The sequence below is a fragment of the Pan troglodytes genome, chromosome 14, assembly GCF_028858775.2.
Source record: "Pan troglodytes isolate AG18354 chromosome 14, NHGRI_mPanTro3-v2.0_pri, whole genome shotgun sequence".
NCBI lineage: Eukaryota > Metazoa > Chordata > Mammalia > Primates > Hominidae > Pan > Pan troglodytes.
In genome coordinates this window covers 41,915,264-41,940,434 of record NC_072412.2, presented here as the reverse complement: position 1 = coordinate 41,940,434, position 25,171 = coordinate 41,915,264, and the positions used below count along the sequence as shown (strand labels likewise).

Sequence of the window (25,171 nt, the reverse complement as noted above, 5' to 3'; positions counted from 1 at the left end):
CTGAAGACTGACACTGCCCGATCGCTTCGGAAGCCCCCTAGACCATCACGGACGCCGAGCTTCGGGTAACTCTCACAGTGGAAGGTAAGCCCGTCCCCTTCTTAATCAATACGGAGGCTACTCACACCACATTACCCTCTTTTCAAGGGCCTGCTTCCCTTGCCTCCATAACTGTTGTGGGTATTGACGGCCAGGCTTCTAAACCTCTTAAAACTCCCCAACTCTGGTGCCAACTTAGACAATACTCTTTTAAGCACTCCTTTTTAGTTATCCCCACCTGCCCAGTTCCCTTATTAGGCCGAGACACTTTAACTAAATTATCTGCTTCCCTGACTATTCCTGGACTACAGCTGTATCTCATTGCCGCCCTTCTTCCCAATCCAAAGCCTCCTTTGCGTCCTCCTCTTCTATCCCCCCACCTTAACCCACAAGTATAAGATACCTCTACTCCCTCCTTGGCGACCGATCATGCACCCCTTACCATCTCATTAAAACCTAATCACCCTTACCGCACTCAACGCCAATATCCCATCCCGCAGCACCCTTTAAAAAGATTAAAGCCTGTTATCACTCGCCTGCTACAGCATGGCCTTTTAAAGCCTATAAACTCTCCTTACAATTCCCCCATTTTACCTGTCCTAAAACCAGACAAGCCTTACAAGTTAGTTCAGGATCTGCGCCTTATCAACCAAATTGTTTTGTCTGTACACCCCGTGGTGCCAAACCCATATACTCTCCTATCCTCGACACCTGCCTCTACAACCCATTACTCTGTTCTAGATCTCAAACATGCTTTCTTTACTATTCCTTTGCACCCTTAATCCCAGCCTCTCTTCGCTTTCACTTGGACTGACCCTGACACCCATCAAGCTCAGCAAATTACCTAGGCTGTACTGCCGCAAAGCTTCACAGACAGCCCCCATTACTTCAATCAAGCCCAAATTTCTTCCTCATCTGTTACCTATCTCGGTGTAATTCTCATAAAAACACACGTGCTCTCCCTGCCAATCGTGTCCGACTGATCTCTCAAACCCAAGCACCTTTTACAAAACAACTCCTTTCCTTCCTAGGCATGGTCAGAATTTTTACACAAGAGCCAGGACCACACCCTGTAGCCTTTCTGTCCAAACAACTTGACCTTACTGTTTTAGCCTAGCCCTCATGTCCGCGTGCAGTGGCTGCCGCTGCTTTAATACTTTTAGAGGCCCTCAAAATAAATAGAGGGCTTTCCTACAGGGTCTGAGAAGGCCACCGCAGTCATTTCTTCCGTTCTGTCAGACATAATTCCTCAGTTTAACCTTCCCACCTCAATACAGTCTGATAACAGACGAGCCTTTATTAGTCAAATCAGCCAAGCATTTTTTCAGGCTCTTAGTATTCAGTGAAACCTTTATATCCCTTATGGTCCTCCATCTTCAAGAAAAGTAGAATGGACTAAAGGTCTTTTAAAAAACACACCTCACCAAGCTCAGCCACCAACTTAAAAAGGACTGGACAATACTTTTACCACTTTCCCTTCTCAGAATTCAGGCCTGTCCTCAGAATGCTACAGGGCTATACAGCCCATTTAAGGTCCTGTATAGACGCTCCTTTTTATTAGGCCCCAGTCTCATTCCAGACACCAGACCAACTTAGACTGTGCCTCAAAAAAAACAAAAACTTGTCATCCCTACTATTTTCTGTCTAGTCATACTCCTATTCACCGTTCTCAACTACTGACACATGCCCTGCTCTTGTTTACACTGCCAGTTTACACTGTTTTTCCAAGCCATCACAGCTGATATCTCCTGGTGCTATCCCCAAACTGCCACTCTTAACTCTTGAAGTAAATAAATAATCTTTGCTGGCAAGACTATGCCAAATCTCCTTAAGCACTCTCTAATCAGACGTCCTGAGTCGTCCCAATTCTTAGACCTTTTATACCTGTTTTTCTTCTGTTATTCCATATAGTTTCTCAATTCATCCAAAACCGTATCTAGGCCATCACCAATCATTCTACACGACAAATGTTTCTTCTAACATCCCCACAATATCACCCCTTACCACAAGACCTTCCTTCAGCTTAATCTCTCCCACTCTAGGTTCCCACGCCGCCCCTAATCCCGCTTGAAGCAGCCCTGAGAAACATCGCCCATTCTCTCTCCATACCAGCCCCCCCAAAAATTTTCACCACCCCAACACTTCAACACTGTTTTGTTTTATTCTTCTTATTAATATAAGAAGGCAGGAATGTCAGGCCTCTGAGCCCAAGCCAAGCCATCGCATCCCCTGTGACTTGCACATATACGCCCAGATGGCCTGAAGTAACTGAAGAATCACAAAAGAAGTGAATATGCCTTGCCTCACCTTAACTGATGACATTCCACCACAAAAGAAGTGTAAATGGCTGGTCCTTGCCTTAACTGATGACATTACCTTGTGAAAGTCCTTTTCCTAGCTCATCCTGGTTCAAAAATCACCCCTACTGAACACCTTGCGACCCCCACTCCTACCCGCCAGAGAACAAACCCCCTTTGACTGTAATTTTCCTTTACCTACCCAAATCCTATAAAACGGCCCCACCCTTATCTCTCTTCGCTGACTCTCTTTTCGGACTCAGCCCACCTGCACCCAGGTGAAATAAACAGCTTTATTGCTCACACAAAGCCTGTTTGGTGGTCTCTTCCCACAGACACGCATGAAAGTTACCAAATAATATTATTTAATAGTTGTCAATTTATACAGCATACCATTAATGTTAAAACCGCTGTTGCAAGAGCATTTAGACTCTTTTTTCATATGCTATGTGGGAGGAATGCTTGACTTCTATTTTCCATAAATATTGTATATATACCTAGACTAAAATGTCCTGTGTTTTCCACTGACAGCACTGAATGGCATCCTGCTATCTTCAGGCATCTCCAATTGAAGTCACTTCAGTTGGCTGGTACATCAAGGGGCCAGCAGGGGCCACAGCACCAAATCTTCTCTCACCATTATCCCAGATAAAAAGAGTGTGCTGCCTGTAGCTGCTAGCACACTTTCTTTGATAAGGGAGCACCCCATAAGCTGTCCTGGAAAGGAAGGTGTTAGTTAAGTTGTGTTGCAGGTTGGATTCTCCGGAGGCAGATGCCTAGAAGTTTAGGGCCCAAGAGGTTTATTTGGCACCAACACCTGTGGAAGAGAGAAGAAGCAGGATTGGGCAGTGAAAGATGTCCAGCAGTGATATGGGCATGACAAAGTCTTGGCCAGAGGCTGTCTCTGTACCACCCACAGTGGGGTATGTGCAGTGCAGTGACATGATGATAGCTCACTGCAGCCTCAACCTCCCAGGCTCAGGTGATCCTCCTGCCTCAGCCTCCTCAAGTCCTCCTTTGAAGAGGTAGCTGGACATCACATCGTTGTCTACCACGTAGTGTGTCTAGATAAGGCTGGGAAAAGTGAGGTGGGTTATCCCTGGGCATCCTCTGGTTTAACAAGAGTAGGAACTCAGTTGACTGCTCTTGTTTCATATACCTTTAGACAAGTCCACAGCAGAAAGTGAAAGCACTGCCAGGTACAGTGACTCATGCCTGTATTCCTAGTGTTTAGGGAGACTGAGGTAGGAGGATCGCTTGAGGCCAGGTGTTTGAGACCAGCCTGGGCAACATAGCAAGACCCTGTCTCTACAAAAATTAAAAAAATTAGCCAGGTGTGGTGGTACACACCTATAGTGCCATCTACTCAGCAGGTTGAGGGAGGAGGATCACTTAACCCGGGAGGCCGAGGCTGCAGTGAGCTATGATCACACCAATGCACTTCAGCCTGGGCAACAGATTGAGAGCCTGTCTCAAAAAAAAAAAAAAAAAAAAAAGTGAAGGCACCAAGTGGCAATTGTCACAGGCTGTGGCCTACTCAGGAAGCAGACTTGGAGATGGAGAGTGGTGGACAGGAGGTTTGCTAGGGAATGGTCTTGGGATCACCACCTCTGGAAGGGGAAAGGAAGAAGGATGGGGCAGGAAGAGAAGTTGGCTGATGCATTAGTCAGGGTTCACTAGAGGGAAAGAACTAATAGGATAGATGTATATATGAAGGGGAGTTTATTAGGAAGAATCAACTCACAAGATCACAAGGTGAAGTCCCACAATAGGCTGTCTGCAAGCTAAGGAGCAAGGAAGCCAGTCTGAGTTCTAAAACCTCAAAAGTAGGGAAGCCGACAATGTGGCCTTCAGTCTGTGGCCGAAAGCTCGAGAGCCCCTGGCAAACCACTGGTCTAAGTCCAAGAGTCCAAAAGCTGAAGAGCTTGGCGTCTGATGTTCAAGAGCAGGAAGGATTCAGCAAGAGAGAAAGATGGAAGGCCAGAGGACTCAGTAAGTCGACTCTTTCTACCTTTTTCAGCCTGCTTTATTCTAGCAGCTGATTAGATGGTGCCCACCCAGACTGCAGGTGGGTCTGCCTCTCCCAGTCCACTGACTCAAATGTTAATCTCCTTTGACAGCACCCTCCCAGACACACCCAGGAACAATACCTTGCATCTTTCAATTCAATCAAGTTGACACTCAATCTTAACCATCACAGCCTATGATTCAGCCTCAACAGAGAGCAACCACATGGCCAGCTCTAGACAAAGTGGGGGCCAGACCTTTATATCTCCCTATAAACCAGTTCTTGGCTGTGGGCACCCTGGGAAGAGGGCATGGTGGTGGGTGAGATGACACTCTTCATTTGAAGCAATTCCGATGAGGGCTGACAGCTGGGGATCTCTGCCAGAAGCCCTCGCTGCAGCTGGTGGAGTAGCCCTTCAGTCTTGAGGAGACTCTGGGATGACATCACAGCATCTGCTCCAGAAGTCTGCTGAACCCATCCTGGCTAACTGTAATGCAACTATTAACCATAATACTTTCCTTTAAAAATCTCAGACAAATGCTGAAAGAGATAAGATACTGAGACAGGAAGTGTAAGCTGAGACTGTCCTAAGTGAATCAGGAAAAAGTTATCCTGTCTGTAATGAAGTTCAGGGAGAAAGAACAACTTACATTGTACAGCCTTGAAGGTAAGTTGCTGGTCCAGAAACCTTTTGAGCTAATTTACTTGGTTTCACTTGGGTTTCACCCAGATGCAAAAGGATTTAAGTCGATTATTTAATCCATTCTCTTCTGTGGTGTAGCATGGCAGTGCTTTTGCATGTTGCAGCGTTTTCTTTCATTTTCAGCAGCCCCTCCTCTCCATTTAATCACTGTGTCTGCTGCCCTGTCCTAATCGCTCAGCAGACACCCCCCTGGCATCCCAGACACTCTGGCTGCGTGTCCCGTGCATGATTATTTGGCCCTCACCCTGTACTCCACTTCACACTCCCTTAGGCTATGAGCAGAGGATTTTTATCACAATTGTAAAACATAGAAACTCATCTCCACCAATCCTTTCAAAGAGCCCAGGGAGTCTGAGCTGTTCCAAATGAGAAGCTTCTGCTACAAGAGCATGGCCAGAGACTCTGGCTACCAGAGGGAGGCTGGTGCATTTCATTTCATTGTGAACTCCAACCAGGGTCTCTCGAAGGTTAAAATACCTTTACTTAGCACTCAATCACTGTCGCACCTGGTACACAGTGCTGTAAAATTAGGAGGGAAGAAGAGAGCAGGAGAAGCCCTGGATTCAACATCAGGAGACCTGGGGTCCAGCCCCTCCCAGCCTCTGGCACTCAGGTTCTCCATGGATCAGGTCTTATTCAGGTTATCATTCCCACCGCCTAGGAAAGTGTCTGGTTGAGTGGGTGCTAAGAAAAAATGTTTTCCTTTCTCCCTGGACATAACTTGCATAAGGAATGAAGACAATGAGTGTGTGTAGGGGGAAAACTTTTCTAGCTAAGGAGCTAGAAAAGTTTTTCATTCCATGGTGCAGTGTTCCTTTCTCTAGCCCCACCACCCAAAGCACAAGACCCTTTCCCTGACTTTATATCTTACCACACAGTTCAGCAACCCAGTGAAAAGATCCTTATTAAAATTTTATTTATTAATTTTCTTTTTTAAGAATAGAGACAGGATCTCACTATATTGCCCAGGTTGGTCTTGAACTCTTAGCCTCAAGTGATCGTCCCACCTCGGCCTCCCAAAGTGCTGGGATTACAGGTGTGAGGCCACTGAGCCTGGCCAAGTGAAAAGATCTTAACGCTCCCAACATCACATAACTCTCCTGGGAGATGGTGGTGGGAGGATTTTATTTGGACTTGTTTGGATATGTGTTCACCCTTGGACCAAACCTTATGTCCAGGATTGCAGAGTACTGTGATTAGGCAGACCTAAATACTGTACTGTTTTTTTTTTTTTTTTTTGAGACGGAGTCTCGCTCTCTCTCCCAGTCTGGAGTGCAGTGGTGCGATCTCGGCTCACTGCAAGCTCTGCCTCCCGGGTTCATGCCATTCTCCTGCCTCAGCCTCCCGAGTAGCTGGGACTACAGGCACCGGCCACCACGCCCAGCTAATTTTTTGTATTTTTAGTAGAGACCAGGTTTCACCGTGTTAGCCAGGATGGTCTCGGTCTCCCGACCTCGTGATCCACCCGCCTCCGCCTCCCAAAGTGCTGGGATTACAGGCGTGAGCCACCGCTCCCGGCTGATACTGCACTGTTTTTGTTTTGTTTTGTTTTGTTTTTTCTTTACTATTCTCTACTTCTTGCTATTCTGTTGAATACATGTCGAATTTTTTCTTCTATTCTTCCCCTTCCTTAATCCCCGTTGCCTATTTCATATTTCTTTGTATTGGATTGTACTGCATTTTGTGTTACTTCCTCAAATATATCTTGTAGTTTACTAATTTTCTCTAGAGCTGGTTTTCATTTGCTACTTAACCTACTCATTGAGTTTTTACATTTTAATGATAAAGTTTTAATGTTAATTACCTACAGTCACGTGTTTTGTTTTTATTTTTGACTTGCCTCTCCTTTATTCATAGCCCAGCATTTTCATTTTAGTTTCCATACTTATTTTATAATCTCTTTCAGATTGTTTTATCAGCTACTTTGGAATTCAGTGTTGCGCCTCCTGATTGATGTGTCTGCTGATTTTCCTTCAGGTGGTTTCATTTCTTGTGCTGTTTGTAGTTTTTACTGTTAGCTCCTGCTAAACTGGGGTTGTTTTTCTATGTAAATCATGCCCCCCGCCATGGCTCAATTTTGCATTTACTTTTGCAAGTAAAATTTAGGGTTTCACTACTGTAGGAGCAGTTTTTATAATATTCTCTTGGTTTGAGTTTATTAAACTGGTTAGGCTTTGTAACTTCTGATACCGTATCTGGCTGTGGGCTTTCAATTTCACAGGTGATTTTGTTTTCCATTCAGATTCCCTGTGATTCCTTTTCCCTTCCCTCAGCTGGTGGGTAGAGTTTTTACAGTTTTCTTTATCCAAACAGAGCAGTCCTTTGAGGAACCTCTCTCTAGGCAGGAGTCTTATTTCCAGCTTCTTGCCTCTCAGAGCCCCAGACCCCTGTCTCCTTTGCTTACGTTGCTTACGTACGGTGTAAATCCCATTCAGAGCTGATATCCTACTCACACCCTCTGAGATTCTTCTCTCATCAGTTGCGATAATTACCAGTCTTGTTTTGAGTTATGTTTTTATTCTGATTTCTCAAAGATTTCCTCCTTTCCTCTTTCATTTCTTTCTTCCTTCTTTCTTCTGAGTGTAGAATTTTATTCTATATTATTGCTCTATACTTTAACCCAACATTCCTATGTGTTTTCAATAGGATCAATAGTATCTGGGTGTAGTGGTGATGTTGGCGGAAGGATGTAAATTAATTTTGTTCATGTTGCCCAAGGATCTTGAATGATCTTTGAAGAATGAAATAAATCGTATCACTCTGCAGGTTAAATCATTTCATTGACTTGCTATTGCACTTAAACTCCAAACTCCTTCTTTTGGGTTTATATGTCTTATACAAGTTGACCCCTATCTCCCCATGTAACCAGGGCTTAAGCTTTTCTCTGCATCATTCAAACTGCCTTCTTTCTTGCTTTAGAGTCATTGTTCTAGCTGTTCCTTCTGCCTGAAATGGTCCCTAGATCTTTGCATGGACATGTGCATTCTGACATCCAGAACACAGAATTGTCACCCTCTGTGCTACTCCGTTTTCATGCTGCTGATAAAGACTGGGTAATCTATACAGGAAAAAGGTTTAATGAACTCACACTTCCACATGGCTGAGGAGGCCTCACAATAATGGTGAAAGGCAAGGAGGAGCAAGTCACGTCTTACATGAATGGCAGCAGGCAAAGAGAGAGCTTGTGCAGGGAAACTCCACCTTATAAAGTCATCAGATCTCATGAGACTTATTCACTATCATAAGAACAGCATGGGAAAGACCTGCCTCCATGATTCAGTTACCTCCCACTGGGTCCCTCCCACAACACCTGGGAACTCAAAATGAGATTCAGGTGGGGACACAGCCAAACCATATCACCTTCCCAAAAAGAGTTTTCCTGATCACCCTATCACTCCCTCCCTCTCATAACACCCTGTTTCATAGTCTACATGACACATATCACTATGTTAATTATACTTTTAATTTATGTTTTTACTTGTTTATTTCAGAGGCCAGGCTAACAGGGATTGCTGATGGGGAAATAAAGAAATAATCAAGGATGAATCCTAGATCTGGGGCTTGAGCAAGTGAGTAGATGCTTGTAAGAGAAATAGGTGTAAGATGGAAATCAAGAGTTCTGTTTTGAAAATATTTATGTTTAATATTTTTATTCTTTATCCTAATGAATAAATCAAGTAAGAAGGTGGATATGAAAGTCTGGAACTCAAGCAGAAGTCAGGGAGATATACAAGCTTAAGTGTCATCTGCATAGAGATAATATTTAAAGCCACACTAGTAGATGGTAGCACCCAGGGGAAGAGAAAAGTGTTGTTAGAAAAGACAAGGCAGGCCAGGCGTGGTGGCTCACGCCTGTAATCCCAGCACTTTGGGAGGCCGAGGTGGGTGGATCATGAGGTCAGGAGATCGAGACCATCCTGGCTAACACGGTGAAACCTCATCTCTACTAAAAATACAAAAAATTAGCTGGGCATGGTGGTGGGTACCTGTAGTCCCAGCTACTTGGGAGGCTGAGGCAGGAGAATGGAGTGAACCCAGGAAGGCGGAGCTTGCAGTGAGCCGAGATCGCACCAGTGCACTCCAGCCTGGGAGACAGAGCGAGACTCCATCTCCAAAAAAAAAAAAGACAAGGCAATACATCTTGAACATCTTGTGAAACAATCTCCAATGTGGCATAGTCAGAGCTACAGGATAATCCACTGAATGAATATATGTACAATGAAGGAAGGGCTTTACATGAAGAAATTAAGCCGCATTATCAGAAATTTACTTAATTACCTTAACTCTTGCTTCTGCCAGTCAGAGGTTTGATGCCTGGAAACTCTAGTGATGGATGCTATGGATTTTCACGAGAGAATATAAATAAAATTTATTGGTTCTCTCTTTAACCTGACTTGACCTGCCCAAACAAATATACAGAGTGATTTTGTAAACATTAGTTCTTTCTTGCTTGTCCACGGGAGTGGGTGTGGTGGGTTCTGACACAGATGACACCTGAATATTATCTATTATTAAAAACAGCTATGATCTAAATCTCTGAGAAGCTTTATCTTGTAAGTAGCTCTGAAGGCTACTGAGAATAGACCAGAAAAGAATTTTTTTCCCTTCTCATTTTGGTTAGAAAACTCATAGAATTGGGAAGCTTCTTTATCCTGCAGAGGAACAAGGCAACATTACCAAATCTCTTCAGATGATTTAGTCCAAGGTGGGAATTATGCTCTGATATTTTGAGATATATGATAAGGTTGAAAAACAGTCAACTGTGGTTCTGGTAATAGAATGAACAGGCTCTCCATCTGCTCTGGCTTCCTCCAGCTACAGATCACCATCTCAGGTTTAAATCTAACTTGCTGCTCTCATTGTCTTCCAGACTTATTTAGGCTATAAAAGGTTTGCCTAGCGATGTGGATTGTTTATGTAGAGTATGAGGTGCAACTGTACAATATATCCATGACTTTGCTTTACGATTTCAGTCAAAGCAAAATGAAAGGCTCATTATCACTCGTGCTCGGGAAGCAATGGGGAATATTTTAAATTTCACGTTTTCACTAGTCTGTCATCAAGAACAGGACTAAAGTTCCAAATGAGATGCATTTTCTATAATGCATGTGGTGCCTTATCTTGAAATAGCTGTTGTCTTTGTCATTCTGATTTGCTGAGCAGACAGCTGGAAATTAAACAATAAAAAATAACTTTCTGTACATGACATTTCATTTTTGGATAACCAGCAGCCCAAATTCTGAGGCATTGGGATTAGTATATTTATCTCCACAGGTGCCCACAAATGAAATGAAATGTCACCTAAAGCAGTATACACACTTCATTGCTATTATACCCCAAAGTTTCCTCCAGTAAAATATTTTATTAAAATTAAATGAAAAAGCAAAATCTGTGCAATTGTTGTTCAAGCAGCTTTAATGAGCTTTAGAATGGAGCACACCCCCGACAATTCTTCCATAGGTATTTTACTATGCACAGGAAAACTGTTCAAAGAATATTATACTATACCATTCTTTCCTCATCTTCTTGGCTGTGTGTTGAATCAATTAAATTGCAACTTATAAATTACCGGTTAAAATATCTAAGAAAATAGCTTTTGTTTCTATTTATAGGTACAGTATGCACTTCCTGAAAATGTTTGCCATCTCACTGAATCATTTTCTCCTTTCTCATCACCTAGTTGTTCATTTAGCAAATATTTATTTATGTGCCATGCTAGTTTGTTCATAGGGTAAGAATTGTGAGCAAGATAATAGAGGTCTCTGGGCCCTTATGAAGTTTATAATTTGGCCAAATAGATAACAGCAAAAACAACAGTAACATCATCTTGTCATCCTATTAAGTATTTTCTATTTTGCCAGATACTGTTCTAGGTGAAGTCATGTATTCAATCGCCTAATTATTATGATAAGATAATCATTACACAGATGCAGGAAGGTCCTAGGAGAAAGATTCCATTGTTACCCCCATTGTCTGGAAAAGAAAACAGAGGCAGAGGGAAATTTTAAGCAATTTGCCCCAGGACATGTAGCTAGGAAGTAGAACTAACAATGCTAACAGTAAAATGATGAATATTATGATACAGGAAGTTCAGGATATTGTAAGAACATGAAGTAGAGGCTCTTTACCCAGTACCTGAGCCAGCTTGGTCTGCTGTAACAAAATATTATAGATTGAGTGGCTTAAACTACAGACCTTTATTTTCTCAGAGTTCTGAAGGGTGGAAAGTCCAAGATCAAGGTCTAGCAGTGTTCACTTTGGGGTAAGGACCCTTTTCCTGTCTTGCACACAGCTGCCTTTTTGTTAGATGCTCACATAGTGAGGAGAGAGAGAGAGAACGAGCTCTTTGGTGTCTTTTCTTTTTTTTTTCTTTATTATTATTATACTTTAAGTTTTAGGGTACATGTGCACAATGTGCAGGTTAGTTACATATGTATACATGTGCCATGCTGGTGTGCTGCACCCATTAACTCATCATTTAGCGTTAGGTATATCTCCTAATGCTATCCCTCCCCCCTCCCCCCACCCCACAACAGTCCCCAGAGTGTGATGTTCCCCTTCCTGTGTCCATGTGTTCTCATTGTTCAATTCCCATCTGTGAGTGAGAACATGCAGTGTTTGGTTTTTTGTCCTTGCGATAGTTTACTGAGAATGATGATTTCCAATTTCATCCATGTCCCTACAAAGGACATGAACTCATTATTTTTTATGGCTGCATAGTATTCCATGGTGTATATGTGCCACATTTTCTTAATCCAGTCTATCGTTGTTGGACATTTGGGTTGGTTCCAAGTCTTTGCTATTGTGAATAGTGCCACAATAAACATATGTGTGCATGTGTCTTTATAGCAGCATGATTTATAGTCCTTTGGGTATATACCCAGTAATGGGATGGCTGGGTCAAATGGTATTTCTAGTTCTAGATCCCTGAGGAATCGCCACACTGACTTCCACAACGGTTGAACTAGTTTACAGTCCCACCAACAGTGTAAAAGTGTTCCTATTTCTCCGCATCCTCTCCAGTACCTGTTGTTTCCTGACTTTTTAATGATTGCCATTCTAATTGGTGTGAGATGGTATCTCATTGTAGTTTTGATTTGCATTTCTCTGATGGCCAGTGATGATGAGCATTTTTTCATGTGTCTTTTGGCTGCATAAATGTCTTCTTTTGAGAAGTGTCTGTTCATATCTTTTGCCCACTTTTTGATGGGGTTGTTTGTTTTTTTCTTGTAAATTTGTTTGAGTTCATTGTAGATTCTGGATATTAGCCCTTTGTCAGATGAGTAGGTTGCGAAAATTTTCTCTCATTTTGTAGGTTGCCTGTTTCCTCTGATGGTAGTTTCTATTGCTGTGCAGAAGCTCTTTAGTTTAATTAGATCCCATTTGTGAATTTTGGCTTTTGTTGCCATTGCTTTTGGTGTTTTAGACATGAAGTCCTTGCCCATGCCTATGTCCTGAATGGTAATGCCTAGGTTTTCTTCTAGGGTTTTTATGGTTTTAGATCTAACGTTTAAGTCTTTAATCCATCTTGAATTAATTTTTGTATAAGGTGTAAGGAAGGGATCCAGTTTCAGCTTTCTACATATGGCTAGCCCGTTTTCCCAGCACCATTTATTAAATAGGGAATCCTTTCCCCATTGCTTGTTTTTCTCAGGTTTGTCAAAGATCAGATAGTTGTAGATATGTGGCGTTATTTCTGAGGGCTCTGTTCTGTTCCATTGATCTATATCTCTGTTTTGGTACCAGTACCATGCTGTTTTGGTTACTGTAGCCTTGTAGTATAGTTTGAAGTCAGGTAGCGTGATGCCTCCAGCTTTGTTCTTTTGGCTTAGGGTTGACTTGGCGATGTGGGCTCTTTTTTGGTTCCATATGAACTTTAAAGTAGTTTTTCCAATTCTGTGAAGAAAGTCATTGGTAGCTTGATGGGGATGGCATTGAATCGATAAATTACCTTGGGCAGTATGGCTATTTTCACGATATTGATTCTTCCTATCCATGAGCATGGAATGTTCTTCCATTTGTTTGTATCCTCTTTTATTTCCTTGAGCAGTGGTTTGTAGTTCTCCTTGAAGAGGTCCTTCACATCCCTTGTAAGTTGGATTCCTAGGTATTTTATTCTCTTTGAAGCAATTGTGAATGGGAGTTCACTCATGATTTGGCTCTCTGTTTGTCTGTTATTGGTGTATAAGAATGCTTGTGATTTTTGTACATTGATTTTGTATCCTGAGACTTTGCTGAAGTTGCTCATCAGCTTAAGGAGATTTTGGGCTGAGACAATGGGGTTTTCTAGATATGCAATCATGTCGTCTGCAAACAGGGACAATTTGACTTCCTCTTTTCCTAATCGAATACCCTTTATTTTCTTCTCCCACCTAATTGCCCTGGCCAGAACTTCCAACACTATGTTGAATAGGAGTGGTGAGAGAGGGCATCCCTGTCTTGTGCCAGTTTTCAAAGGGAATGCTTCCAGTTTTTGCCCATTCAGTATGATATTGGCTGTGGGTTTGTCATAGATAGCTCTTATTATTTTGAGATACATCCCATCAATACCTAATTTATTGAGAGTTTTTAGCATGAAGCGTTGTTGAATTTTGTCGAAGGCCTTTTCTGCATCTATTGAGATAATCATGTGGTTTTTGTCTTTGGTTCTGTTTATATGCTGGATTACATTTATTGATTTGTGTATATTGAACCAGCCTTGCATCCCAGGGATGAAGCCCACTTGATCATGGTGGATAAGCTTTTTGATGTGCTGCTGGATTCGTTTTGCCAGTATTTTATTGAGGATTTTTGCATCAGTGTTCATCAAGGATATTGGTCTAAAATTCTCTTTTTTGGTTGTGTCTCTGCCCGGCTTTGGTATCAGGATGATGCTGGCCTCATAGAATGAGTTAGGGAGGATTCCCTCTTTTTCTATTGATTGGAATAATTTCAGAAGGAATGGTACCAGCTCCTCCTTGTACCTCTGGTAGGATTCAGCTGTAAATCCATCTTCTTTGGTGCCTTTTCTAATAAGGGCACTAATTCCAGCATGAGAGCCCCAGCTTCATGACCTCATCAAACCCTGGTTACCTCCCAAAGGCCCCACCTCCAAATACCATCACCTGGAAGAACAGGGCTTCAGCATATGCATTTCACGTTTACGATTCAGTCCATAGCATCTGGCATTGTAATTTTTCCAGGTCAGAAGTTTCCATAAATCAGAAATCATATTTAGCAGCCATGAATGAGACTATTTTATTTTATTCTGAGACAGGGTCTTGCTTTGTCACCCAGGATAGAGTGCAGTGGTACGATCATGACTCACTGTAACCTCCAACTCCTGAACCCAAGAGATCCTCCTGCTTCAGGCCCTTTAGTAGCTATGACTGCAGGCTCATGCCACCAGGCCTGGCTAATTTTTAAAAATTTTCTTAGAGATGAGGTCTTTCTATATTCCGCAGGCTGGTCTTGAACTCCTTGCCTCAAGTGATCCTCCCATCTTGGCCTCCCAAAGTGCTGAGATTACAGGCATGAGCCACCACGCCTGGCCTTGAATGAGACTATTTTAAACACATATACCTCTGCTAAATTCCAACATTATTATAAATGAATTCTATGTAACCTTTAGCTTGTTAAGTTCTTTAAGCTTTGATTTTCCCATCTGCAAGTTGGGAGGAGGGTTGTTTTGCTGTCAAACTCATGCATATACAGCATTTCTACCTGTGAATGGTGTATATTTCTATGTGCTAATGTATATATGAATAGTGAGATGTGTGTGGGGGTGTGTGTGTGCACACGTGCGCATGGGGGCAGGCAGCAACCTTTCTGACACTTTTACATGTATAGTGCTTTTTAGTTTACCTCTTTGTAAAGTACATGTGATGATCATGACAGTTGAGATGTTATTTTTATTCTCATTTTACGTGTGGAGGCCAGGAGGTCAAGTTTCTTTCTCAAGGTCATGCAATTGGTGTGTGGTTGAGCCGAGGTGTGACCTAAACCTCCTGTGACTCCTGGGTTAGTGCTTTTCCTTTGTCCCATGGCTGCCTCATGCTGGGGAGCATTGTGCCTGATACTTGGGCTCTGAGAAGGAGATTCATTCTCTGTAGCATACTCAGCTGACATCTCATTTTGTTTCCTTGCTATCCATGCTAACACACCGCAGCGGTGAGTGTTGCAGTGCATTTTTGAAGTATCGATTTCCAGTCAGCCCCCATCCCAAAGACCCTACCACACACCCAATTCTATTTGCTTCACTTCAGCTCACCACATGCTGCTGCCTGAGAGCTTCTAGTTTGTTATCACTCTGCTTATGGGCAGACCGGCAGAAATTTACTGCAGTTACCAGGCTTCAGTGCTAGGAAACCAGCGCTGTTTCTGTTTCAGAAATGTGGACAGATTTTGCAATTTTTTAAAGATTAAAAACAATCTTTATGTATGTAGAAATACAGATATTTTGACTGTTTCATATAAATCCATATATTGGGACACATCATCCTACCTTTTAAAAATGAAATCTTTTTTTAAATTTACCCTTACTTAATCTTTCCCTATTCATATCAGCCTCCACCCCCAGCTAGTCTATATTTACAGTGTAGCATGAGCTCTTCCAAATAATTCTCAGTGCTCATAAAATCATATGTAAACATTTATATATGTGTATGTCTATACATCTACCTAAAAATAAATGTATGTGCGTATTTTACAAAACCAGGTCATTGTTTATGAAAATGGATTCATACTACTATTGTGTATACTTTACTTCATATTATTCAATATTTTCAGGCAAACCCCAGACTTTATGTTGTTTATATCCAGTAAACACTTCAGTATTCATCACTAACGGATAGAGATTTTTAAGAATGTAAGCGATTATACTAATATCACCTATAACAAAATTTATAATAGTTCTTTAAAATCATCCAATACCCAGTTCATGTTCAAATCTCCCTGATTGCCTCAAAAACATCTTTTTACAGTTGGTTTGTTTGAATGAGGATTCAAATGCCAAACATTGCATTTGCCTGATATGTCTCTAAAATTTACAATGATTTTCCCTTCCCCTTCCCTGTTAATACTTCTATTTGTTGAAGAAACCAGGTTATTTTCCTTGTAGAATTTCCCACCTTCTAGATTTGTCTTATTTCATTCTCGTGGTGTCACTTAACACCTACTCTGTGCTTCCTTTACATACTTAGTTGAATATAGAGGATTGACGAGATTTCTGGCTCAATTCATTTGGCTAGAATACTTAATAGTTGGTGCTGTGTACTTTCTATTGCATCACAGAGGTATGGAATAGGAGGAATACAACATTGGCCAGCCCACTTTAAGTGATGCTGAAATTGGCCATTGGGGTCAGGTGTGGTCAGCTTTATCTTTCCAATATAAACTTTCTCATCAACCCTGACTTAACAGTTTTAGCATTCAGTAATGAACATTACCTATATTCATTATTTCAGTCAGAGTTGTAAAATAATAATTTTCTAAATCTATTAATCTTTCTGCCTTGATTGGCTGGAATTCTATGAAGAACTCTCTCTTATCAATCATTGGTAATCTTGAATAACAGTTTGTATAGGAGAGGCAGAATAAAGGTTTTTTTTTTTTTTTGGTTGTCAATTTTCTGAATAATGAAATGATGCTTTAGCAACCTCCAATGGTGATCAATAACATTGTTGGACTCAGATATTTTTATATATTAAATGTGTTGTAGATTATGGAATTTTATTACATTTGATGCTCAGATAGTCTCATTCTTGGCCAGTGGGCACTCCGCAGAATTGCTCCTTTGGTCTTCTTTTGACAAGACCCCAGTAATTTGTGATGATGACTTCTTTGATTTCTGGTAAATAGAATATCCTTGACTTACCCAGAACGCTTTTTACACTAGATGTAGATTGAGTCATTTCTCCAAAGTGGACTGGTTCCCTAGTGAGAAAGGGCATTTAGAGAACATAATCTTGATTCTAGAAGTTAATTTATTATCTTTTTAATGCTTCTATGGCATTCCATGACATACCATGAAATATTTAACCATTTTCTCTTGCTGGCATTCACTTAGCCTCTGGTTTTGCTATATCCTGTCTTTCAATTGCAAAGTCAGGTTGAAGATGGGAAAACACAGTTCAAGAAGCTTTCTATAGGCCTTACACAATCAGTAGAAATGTAAAATTGAAAAATAATATGAGAATACTTGGAATTCTTAATAGAAATTCTGGCAACCCAGTGGTTCTTGGGAAATATGTCCTTATTCAGCTGGGTAGAGAATTCTCCTTTGCTTCCTGGAGCTTATCTTTAACAAGATGAGAGATGATGCCCTCTCCTTCTTCCTCTTTTGGTTGGAGAACAGTTTTCCTTTCTTCTCTTATGGATTTTGGTAGAAACATATTTCTGTTTACTTTTTCTAACTGTGATCCTGGCAATGAGATGCATGCTAGCTCTCCAGGTCATACAGCAGCTTGGACCTTTCATAAGCTCCATACAACTTTGGATGGAGGTGTAGCTACGTGCCATATTGGCAGTACATTTTGTTCTTGCAGAGGGCATTCTGGCCTTCTTGATTCTATATTTTATTTCTTTGCCAATCATCAGGCAGTGTGCAATGGAGAAAACAAAATTTATTGGGGGCTTTCAGCTCTGTAACTAGCAATAACTATTCCTGGCTGGCCACAAAGTTCCCCAGATGCACCCTGCTATATAATCCTGATTTTCTAGTTCATTGTAAATTCACAACACTGTACTGTCAACTATCCCTCTTTTCATATCTACATAAAAAAGAAATTTCCTGGTAACATTCTTAAAGCATTTGATAATGCTTATAGACTTTACAAAAAAACTTTTATTGGAGTATAATATACATTACAGAAAACTACACATAAATATATAGCTTGATGAATTTCCATAAACCAAACACATTTATATAACCAGAACTTGGATCAATAAATAGTCCATTATAAGTACACCTGAAGCCTTTTTATGCTACTTTCAGTAAGTCTCTGCCCTTCTTCCTCTAAGAACAATCATTATCCTGATCCTTAAAAGCATAGATTTATTTTGCCTGTCTTTGTACTAACATAAGTGGAATTATACACTACATACTTAATTGCATCTGGCTTATTTCTCTCAATATTTGTGCTGTTCAACTATATAAACACATGTAATTGTAGATTGTTCATTCCAATTGTTATAGTGTTCCATTGTGTGTCTCCATTGCAATTTATCTATTCTATGTGGATGAGCATTTGGGCAGTTTCCAGTTTGGAGCTATTATAGGTAATGCTGCTATCAACATTCTACTACATACCTTTGCTGAACATACATCTGCATTTCTGTTGGGTGTACTCCTAGAAGGGGGATTTATGGTCACAGTGTATGCAATATACCCTGCTTTATTAGATAATGCTGAAGAGTTCCAAAGTGGTTGTACCAAACCAAACTCCCACCATCAGTGTGTGAAAGCTCTCGATGGCACACACGCTCCCCCAACACTTGATAGTTTCCCTCATTTTCATATATATGAAACTTTCAGGTTGAAGAAGATTCCCAGAGTATAGAAGACTTTCTAATACCATCCTCCAATTTCTGTCCAAAGTGTAGCAATATATATAGGGCAAATTAGACTAGGACTCTGACAATATCCTAATTTATTTCATTGGTGATAGGGAATGGGTCAAATGAACACATACAGGTTTGCACACCATCAAGAAGCCTATGGGTTTAGTCATTTTAGGGCAGTCAACTGTTTCCTGCTGATGTTTATTATTGTGTATACTTTATGACAAAAATAAAGAAAGTAAGAGAGAAATATCATTCACAATTCCATTACCATAACATACTAATAGTTTTTAGTTCCCTTATCCACACACATATCCGAATTTTATATGGTTACAATCATGGTCTAGATATAATTTCATATTATGCTTTTTTGAGCTAAATGTTTTCTCTAAAGCACTTTCTCATGTTTTAAAAATATTTCCTCTCTATATATTTAGGTTGCTTCCAAGGTTTTACTATTCTAGAGAGGTCTACAGAAAATATCTTCACCAGTTTACCTTTACTTTTATTTTTTTAAATTAATCCTTTAGGCAAAAGTCCTAAGAGTGGGATTATGGAGTAGAAAATTATCATTTTGTCTGGCTCCTGATTTATCGTGCATCTCTCTCTCCAAAAGGCTTTTCACAATTTATACCAGAGGAATCCACCTTCTTGGAAAGCAAAAGAGCTAAGTTTGACTTACAGCAGCAAGTGCTCTGTTAGCTTCATAAACAAATAAAACATATGACATATTGTTGAAGTAAAGTTTTAGCTTTTGGAAGATTTAAAAATTCTTGCCTAGCTTCCTTTGTAATACAAATTTAGAAAAAACACAATTTTCCGCAAGCAGGTGAGTGGGATAAACAAATGTAAGTCATGCAATAGAATACTACTTGATTGATACATGTGTTACAACATAAATGAATTATGAAATAATTATGCTTAGGGAAAGAAGCCAAAGAAAAAAGAGTACATACTCTATGATTCTGTTACAGAAAACTCTATATAATGCACACTTAACATAGTGACAGAAAGTAGATCAACATTGCCTGTGGACATGGGGTGGGGTAGAGAGGAGCAGGAAAAAAGGATTGCAGAGGGGCACGTGGAAACTTTTGAGGCCAATGGATATGTTTACTACCTTGATTGTGGTGATGGTTTCATGGGGATATATGTATGTTAAAGTTTATCAAATTGTACACTGTAAATAGGTACAGTTTATTACATATCAATTATACCCCAATGAAGCTGTTTTTTAAAATAAAATTTCTTGCTCAATATTTCTAACTCTTTGAAGATCTAAAGAAAATGAGGAGCAGGAGTTGCTGTTAGTTCATTATGACTATTTAGTGTAGTGAGTTAAAGGGACACAATTAAACCTACTATACTACATAATAATAATGAACAACAATTTCTGTCCTTCATTTTGTATGCCCAAAAAAGATACGTTCAAGTCCTGACACTGGTACCTGTGAATGTGATCTTATCTGGAAAGAGAGACTTTTTGGCCTATGAGATGTGGGGGCCCCAAATCCAATGACTGGAGTCATTGGAAGAAGAGGAGAGGATGCACAGAGAGACACACAAAGAGAAGAGCACCATGTGTAGATGGAGGCACAGGTTGGAGCGATGCAGCTACAAGCCAAGGAACACCAAGGAACTAGAAAGAGACATTAAGAATCCTTCCTTAGAGCCTTCAGAGGGTACCTGGCCCTGCTGACACCTTGATTTTGGACTTCTAGCCTCTAGAATTATGAGTGAATACATTTCTGTTATTTTAAGCCACAGAAGTGGTAATTTGTTATAGCAATGCTTGTGAACAAATACATATACCAATATGGTTTTATTAGCTAGTATACTCTAATTTTATAGTCGGTAATATCAAGGGAGTAACACAAAGTATCTGCACTACAGAAGCAGATGTCTGATTACTAGGTTCTGCGATGAAACTTTGTGTTTCAAAAAATGGATCCCCTTCATTCTCCTTGTTTCTGTGTCTGCTGTCCTGAAGCCAGATGTGTTACCATGATGTCTTTATACTAATATACTAACAGCAGTTCTCAAAGCACTGTTCATGGACACTTTGAGCTCCCTGAGACTCTTCCAGGGGGAGGCCAAATCTATTCTCATACTTTCCCTTTTCACTGTGTTGACATTTGCAGTGATAGTGCAGAAGCAACGATAGGCAAAACTGCTGACACCTTAGGACAAATGGCAGTACCAGCAATTGCACTAGTAGACATCTTATTCTTCGTCTTCATGACTGGCAGAAAACAAACATAAAAAGAATTTGACTTAAGAATGACCTTGATGAAGGAGCAACATGATTTATTAAATCTTTATCCTTCAGTACAAGTCTTTTTAATATTGTGTGTGATGTTATGGAGAGTACAAATAAAGCACTTCTGTGACATACAGAAGTACAAAAAAATAGTACTTGTGTAATTGAGTTCTAGCTAAACTAGCAGCTTTTCCCATGAACACCAGTTTTACTTGACAAACAGACTTGGGCTATTCAGGTTATTCAGACTTGGGTATTTGGCATACATGTCCCTCCATGCTCAGAGATTCTCCTTCAGAGGCAACCATCTTAGACTCTGTTTTCTTTACTGGGAATGACATTTCTTGTAAAAGCTTAAACACAGGTAAGGCCAAGGTATTTTGCCTAAGGACAGAAAGCATAATGTTGTAGAGGTGGGTTCCCTTCCAGCCCATTACACTTCCCATTCCACTAAACGAGACAGGTGGTTTTCCACATTTCATGCATCTCCTCCTTGAGACAGTGAATCAATGCTGCAAGAGAAAGAAATGCCAGGTGGAAAAGCTGACAAGTCAGATATTACACAGCCACTTAATTTTTATTTTGTAATTTTCACAATTTGAGCAACCAAGTAGAATACATTAAAAAGATACTAAAAATGCGCTGTGATAAAATTCATTTGACCAGGAAATATAGGCTTTCATGTTTTTGTCTCCAGCTCAGCCTTTTCTCATTTTTAATGTCAACTGTTTTCTGGATATGGCACTTATTTTGACAAAAGCTATGTTGAGTTGCAAATTGAAACATGGTGCATAGCTTCTATGATTAAGAAATTCAGAATCTATCCAACCTAAGGCCTTGAAGGCAGAAAGAAATGCCCAGAGAAAAATTTCTCAACTTTGCCATGTACCGATGAATGCCTGATATAAATATTAACTGTTATTTCTGCAAACGTTCCCACTGTTTTATATACTTCATTTCCCCCATTTGTGAGACGACAATGTATTCTGGAAATTTGATGGATAGAAACTCGTGATTGAGTCTTCTCAGCATGGGATAGGTCAGTATTTGTGACTCAGCTGGCTGGTGCCAGAGTGGAGAACTCGTCTGATTTGTTTCCACCCCAGGCACTGAAGGATTTTCAAGATTTTCCTCTTAATATTTGGTTTTACTTGATAATCCTAGAGCATGCTGGGAAATCTCAGCAGGAGAAAAAATTTAGTAACGACAGGGAGGCCTGCTCAGAGGGCTGTGGGTAAGTATGAAAGCTCATGTGTATACCTACTAATGACTCTTGAATATTTTGCTTTTCACAAGGTTTTCCTTCAACAAAAAGTATGTAGGCTTGTAAGGACAGGGGGCCTTTAGAAAACTCAGCCATTCCCAGAAAGACAAATGCACATTTGAGTCATTTCCCAAGAGAGATGTCACTAGTCAGGAAGGTATGTGGAACCACACGGTTCAGCTTGCAATTTAGAATTTCAAAAGCAGGAGTTGGCCAAGAGTTGCCTGGGGTTTTTAACCTCACGTTTTTACCATAAATTTTCTTTCTTATTTGTTGAGTGCTGACCTCACCCTTGTCATAGGTGGGATAGAAGAGATGCTAGCTGCCTCTGATCAACATTGGAGAAAATGCCCAATTAAGAAATAGGCTTTATAGCCAAGGTGACTAAATCCCAAAGGCTTGTTTGTTTTCTTTGTGCAACCCAACTTCTTATGGGCTTGCTTTTGGATTCTGTTGTTTCCTTTGTTTTTGTTTGGTTGGTTGTTTATATGTCGTTACTAAGACTGTCTTGGAGATGTTGGACAATAGGCTAGTGTCTCATTGGATCTGGGTGTTCCAGATGTGAGCTAGGTCCTAGAAGGAGGTGGTAAGAAGGCTTTGCACTATGCCCTGGGGAGGGCTGTTTTGCTGGCTGGGTGACCAGGTTCTGAGGGAGTCTGTACCTAGTAGATTTTCTAAACATTCAGCAGGTGTGTGAGACACCTGACATGGCTGATCTTGGTACAGAAGGAATCCAGCTGGAAGTGATCTGTGTGTAGCATGTCTCATAGAAATACAAGGAGCCTTGTCTTGTGACCCTGTACCTGTAAGGCCTCAAAGGACCTCACTCATAACAGCTAGGATGACTCTATGAACCCCTATATGCTGGAAATAGCCCCAGCTTAATTTAGTTTAATTCAGTTCACACTTATTAGGTTCCTACTAAGAAAAATAATTTGCTTGAACATAATTATTTTTTGTGATTTAGTTTATCCTCATTTTAATTGGAAGAAACTGGGGATTAGAGAGGGTAAGTGGCTTATCCAAGTTCATACAACTGGTTCTTCCTGCCACATGGCTTCATTTTGATAAGAAATATGACTTTCTCTTCTGTGATAAAAATAAGATCTTGTGCCCTGGTGAGTTGGACAGTCTGGGAGTTCTGCCTGTTCTGATTTTTTTTCCTGGTGGGATATTGGATGAAACATTCTAATACTCAATTCTAAATTCATGGTAACTTTGGGAAATGTATGTGCTTGTGTACATGTGTGTGCATGTGTGTATATGTGAAATAGAATGTATGATAGTTGTCCCAGGGTAGATTTCCTGAAACAAACTCATGTCTATTGGGGCACTCATCATACCTTCCCTTTACTCTGTGTCTAATGCTGGTCTCCCTTAGGCTCATCAATTAGGAAAGCCTATAGCTGTTGCCACATAACTGTCTGGAACTCTCAATGTTGATATATCATCTTTATCTGTTTATAGACAAATGAAAATTTAGCCACTTTTTTTATTACTTAAATTGAAGACAGCTCAAGCCTGTCTCAACAAAGTGATAATGTCTTCTTTTTATAATCTCAAGTCCTTATGATGCTTATGCAAACCTTTTTAAAGAATAAATATAAAAGGAATATTGCCCCCGATTATGTAAAGCTGATGTGGCGGACATGGTAGATTGTCTTGTTTGACATCTGTACTATCTCATTCTCGTCTGCTCTTCCATATAGCGTTTGTCAGGAATCCTTGTTTTGAAGGATCTTGATATGTTTTGGATACAAATTTTAGTGGCAGCAGTGCTGAAGGCACCATTCACTCTTTTGAGTCTAGCAGAAGCAAAGCCACATTAAAGCCCATAGCTCTTAGCAGCTTTCCAATTCCCAGATTGCAGAGAGTGCAGATAAGTTACTGTATTCCTGAAGTGGTTTCCTGATTCCCTCATATATCAGTCAAGAATCTCCAAAGAAACAGAAAAAATAGAAGATATATATGTTAAAGAATTGGCTTGAGTGATTTTGGGGACTGGCAAGTCCAAAATTTGTAGGACAGGCCAGCAGGCTCGAAACTGAGATAGGAAGTGATATAGTCTTGGGTGTGAAACCTGTAGGACAGGCTGGCAGGCTGGAAGCTCAGGAAGGATTTACATTAAAATGTTGAGGCAAAAAGTAAAATAAATAAAATGGTGAGGTGGAATTCTCCATTCTCTAGAAAATCCCAATTTTTGCTCTTAACACCTTCAACTGATTAGATAATATGTGCCCACATTATCTTTAAAAGTAATGTTCTTTAAAGTCAACTGATTGTAGATATTAATCACATCTACAAAATACCTTTATAGCAATATCTAGATTAGTGTTTGACCAAACAACTGGGCACCATAGCTGAGCCAAACTGACACATAAAATTAACCGTCACATCTAGTTTCCTGACTGTGGCAGAGATAACGATGAACTTGATGGGCCACTTAAGCAGGATTCTTCTAGAAATCTGTCCTGGAGTTTCATCCTAGAATCTGCTATGACAACCAGCTCATCTAAGAAATTTGTAAGCATCTAACCCTCTTTCTACTTAAAATAGCTAGAATGATTTGTTATTTGCTACTGAATCTCATTTATATTTTAGCAAAGTCTTGATATCAAAACATGACGGGGAACATGAGAAAGAAACTCTGCAGACTAATTATGCTCATAAGCATAGGTGCAAAACTAGTAACTAAAATATTAGCAATGTGAATTCAGGAATCCATAAAAAAGATAATGTATGACCAAGTTGGGCACATGCCAGAAAAGCAAAGTTCAGCATTAGAAAAACAGCTTGTTTAAACACCATATTAACAGATGAAAGTTTTTCTCAATAAATACGTAAAAAGCATTTGATAAAATGCTATCAGAAAACTAAAAGTAGAAAGAAACTTCCTTAACCTGATAAAGCATACCTAAAATAACAAAACATGAAACAACAGGAAACTCAATGGCAAAATGTTACATTTCTTTTAAAAACAGCAGCAAGACAAAGACACCCACTATTATTACTTAGATGAAATGTATTGGTAAAATTTTCAGAAAGCAAACTCACAAGATAA

The 25,171-nt window shown here is 40.2% G+C and overlaps 1 long non-coding RNA gene across 2 annotated transcripts; it reads left to right on the top strand.

Annotated features, from left to right (window-relative positions):
* On the top strand, positions 1 to 21,431 carry LOC104004367 (uncharacterized). Of its 2 annotated transcripts, XR_008538784.2 has the most exons (5): positions 1 to 84; positions 2,868 to 5,011; positions 6,954 to 7,024; positions 8,539 to 8,616; positions 20,009 to 21,423. It is a non-coding gene; the product is annotated as an uncharacterized LOC104004367 (long non-coding RNA). The 2 variants fall into 2 exon arrangements; XR_001708683.4 differs by lacking the exon at positions 1 to 84 and having other exon boundaries at positions 1,431 to 5,011; positions 20,009 to 21,431.
* The last annotated feature ends 3,740 nt before the right edge of the window (positions 21,432 to 25,171 follow it).